Here is a 4145-nt window from a genome sequence, read left to right as displayed (position 1 = left end):
CTCTATCCCCTGCTCATTTCCTTTTTAATTCAGAGATGAATTTGCAACAGTCTTTCCAAACTGCTATGAGCAACTCTTTCTCATTTAATTTGGTTTAAGACATCCAAATGAGATTAATGTTGGCCATCAACTATAAAACATCTTAATTTACATATTTATCAGTTGAATGAGCCATGACTCACAATAGGTAAGATGTATTAATGTGATTGCATGTTGATGCAACACTTTGATATAATAGAAAATCAATATGTGGATTAACATAAACAGCAACTGTAAGAGCGCGAGTTCCGCCGTTTTTGATGTTTATTGAGTTCTTTCTTTGATAGACTGAGCATGTGGAGGGATTCCTTGAAAATTCCATTTGCTACTTGAAAAGCACGGCGCTGTTATGTGAACAGCTGCATTCTTTTGAGGAGGAAATGAAGAAAAAGCTGCGAGTCTGCCGATGTGCAAGGACATTTAGGTTTCTCCACAGACCGAGAAGAAAAGGAGAAAAGAAGAGAGAGTGAGAGACCCCTGTCTCTCCCCTCGCCTCCATTGTTATCCCACTGACTATCCAGCAGGTGGGCTGAAATCAGTGTGGCTTGGCCTCAGCTGTAGTGAGGTCAGCTCTCCGCTCGTCTGTGCTGGAATTATGGGCTAGCCTTTTGCCCGTGGCACACAGATTTAGCCGTGACCCTGAACACGGCCTCCCCCAGAGGCTGACAAATTTTATCACCACATTTTCCCAACTTTGCAGAGAAAACCAGACCAACTTACCAACCCACAGCCAATCCAGGCGCTTCCCCTAACCTCATATCTCATCTCCGACATAATGGGAAAATCAGACCTCTGTGAACAGGAACCCTTTAAGATTCATGGGAAATGAGGGCATGTGCTGGGATGATGAGGGACATCTCACGGCTTTCACTGCAGTAAATTAGTGCAAAAGACTCGAAGAATTATCAGACACTAATTAACAAACTGTCACATAATTAAAAAAAAAACAGATGTTTGCACTTTTCTAAAATCATTTTTAGAAAAAAAAAACAAAGACTGTAAATTCACAGTGCTTGTTAGGAGCATTTAGAGATATTTATTTTTACTTTTGCTGATATATTTATGATATGGGCTGTAGGTTTTCCTCTTTTTATATATATATTTTTTCAAATTTATGTCATTGAGAGCTTATAATGGTTGAGATTTTGCAGTAAATAAAACATATACATCATATAACGTTTTAAATTAATGTAAGCGGAATAGAAAACTGCTCTACAGTTCTATTACAAAATTGTGTGTCTGTTTTGGATGCAAATTTCTTCTGTAAAATAATAATCATTACAAGCATATTGAGAGTTTCTTTCTTTCTTTCTTTCTTTTTTTTTTTTTTACACTATTCGCTCCTCTGTGTTTGAGAAGCACAGAGTCCTACTCAAAGATAAGGAAGATGGGAAAAAATGAGCCAACACAAGAGACCTAATAAATCAGAAAGCTCTTTGCTAGCGGCTGCATGCACATTAGACCACATCTTCAAGATTTTCAGAGCAAACCGTGGAGCAAAACTCCATTACCTCCTGACACAAATGCAAATGAATCACAACATGGGGTGGGAAGGAATTAAAGACCCTTCTCTAATCAATGACAAACCAGGATGAAATGCTCTCTTCCATGGCTCTGCCATAGGCAAACTTCAGGTCCCCTGAAAACACACACACACACACACACACACACACACACACACACACACAAACGTACTGTGGACACACATGCATGCACGTGCTCAAAGACAGACTGACAGACTCGCATGCAGACGGCTGGCATGATCTCGCTGGCTTTTTTCCAGCTGGACTTTTCCAAAGTGCCGGTTCAGGGCACGAGCCCGCTACAGAGACGGCGTCTTGTCTTAACCTGCTGCTGCCTCCTTATTGCATTTCAGTGTATTTCAGAAACAGTATCTGATTTCGTCAGGTAGCTGGTGCTGGTCTCAGGCGGTGAGGTGAGAACGGAAGAGCTGTTTCCGTTCTGCTGCGCTCTCTTCTGCTCAGACAGATGCACAGGCCTGTGTAAATGACAGCCTGAGCCCGAGGATGTCTGCTGGCTGCTGCACGGCCTGCTACAGCCTGCAGGTGAAGTGTCTGTGGCGCCATATGGAGCAGGGAAAATTAACAACGAGAGGAAATTCTCCGCAACAGCGGGAGGCCTTGCTAGTCTCTCCTCCAAACAAAATTTAGAGACGTAGAGAAACAAGAGAGGGGGAGTGATAAAATTAATGGGGTTCAACATTTTAACACAACACCGACGGCAATGTTTGCACAGAAAAACAAGAATTCCCTTTACAGTTTAGTCACATTGCACTCCTGCATTATAAATCAGTGCCTGGCTTAAGTAGTTTGACCTGTTCTATAAATGTACATTAACCCTGCCGATGCTCCCTTCCAGGTTCTAGCGTGCTCTCCACAAGCCCAGCACAGTGGTTGTTAGAGCAGGTGAGCTGCCTCCTTCCCTGGTGGCTCCTTATGCTTTCTGCCATCATAGTGGAGGTACCCCCTGTGGAGCCTCTCTTGGTTTGGGTCATTGATTACAAAGAGCCTCCTGGTTTTGTCTGACAGATGTGAATCCATGCTATTTAATTTGGAGAGTTACCCTCAAAGGGAGCACCATTAGCTATCCAATCTGACCACAAATAGTGTTCCATTAAGCAGAGAGTTTGAGAAGCTCTGGTGGTGTGTCTCCTGACAGCATGGAGGAAGCCTGGGCATATTACACTGAATGTTAAATGCTCGGTTGTTTAAACAAAAGGGAGATCTTACTTTAAAGAACGTCTTTGTTTTAGAGATACATAAAAAGTCCCCTCAGCGGGATTCTTCAGGCATATTAGAGCTGAAACTGTCCTTGTTTAGTGTCTAAAGAGGGTGGGGTTGGTAGTTAAAATGTTAATAAGTGCAATTCAGTTTTAATTTAACAGCCTTCTGCATTCCTAATTACTCCACTAGCTGTGAATAAATGAGGAAGAGAGCTCATCTCTTGCCCTCTGCTTTCAACACAAAACACATTCTTGCCATTTTCGATATGGAGCTAAAGAGGACTGCGAGGAAACTGATCTAAACTCATCCCCTCTTCATGAACAAAGCAGCGTGGTTCACTTAGTGGTTTTAGCTATTATTTTCCCAGTAGGTAGAGGCCTTCAAACCTCCGTAAGAGCGTTTAAGGATTTTGTTGATAAAGTAAGACGACTAGAGTGAAAAGTGTGAGAAGATTCAAAGAGCGAGGAAATAAAGTGAATGCGACGATCATGAAATGTTCTTTTTAAAACATTCAACAATAGCAGCATGCCTCTCTGTGCAGACATGGGATAGAGCTGTGCATAAATTACTTTATGTAATCATACAATGTAGATTAGCATGATAATGGTGGGTGTTAATAGATGCCAGGAAGCAGGGAGTGACAGCACTTTGAAATGAGACATGCTTGGGGCAGTGGGCTCCACACACACTCATGCATACACACAGCATTGGGGAATAGCCAGTGAGGCTCTCGTGCCATTACGACAAATGTGAGTGACGGGGAAGAAAGCCACATCTAGCTAGCTGCCTGAAGGCTGCTACAATATTTCCACAAGTCTATAGGCTTCTGGTCTCATGGGGAGCTCTATTAATTGTGAGCAAAATGGTCCACTATTAGTTCTAAACCTTTCAGAGACCAGAGGACATCTTACCCAGCCACCCGGGCCAGACTGAAAAGCTGGCTAAAATAATGCCACCCTTGATTAGCCCCACAAAAAACACTCATCAGAAAATGGTTAAATATTTTTCAAAGAATGGCATTAAAGCTACTCTAAAGATATTTTCAGTAGCTTCTTCCTTTGAATTTGGTTTTATTGCATAGGGGTGCAGGGGTGGGAGGGGGCAAGACCATGGAATAAAAATGATAAAAGTCTAGAGGGTATGATCAAAACACTGCTTTTACAGCCATGGGTGAGATGTAAGTAAGCAGATCAGGTGAACTGCAAGTTTAATCTCCTCATGGAAAGCCAAGGTGAAGAGCCGCCTGCAGGATGACGGGACTTTGAAGAAAACCCTGCGGTCACCCCAAAACCTTAATTTCTAACAACATTGCCGTCATTAGTTAATCAGACTAAATTCAGCCCCCTGCAGAGACAAAAGAGA

Source organism: Neolamprologus brichardi, chromosome 7 (assembly GCF_056152115.1).
Source record: "Neolamprologus brichardi isolate AB-2024 chromosome 7, ASM5615211v1, whole genome shotgun sequence".
Classification (NCBI taxonomy): Eukaryota; Metazoa; Chordata; class Actinopteri; order Cichliformes; family Cichlidae; genus Neolamprologus; species Neolamprologus brichardi.
Note: the sequence above shows the minus strand (reverse complement) of the source record.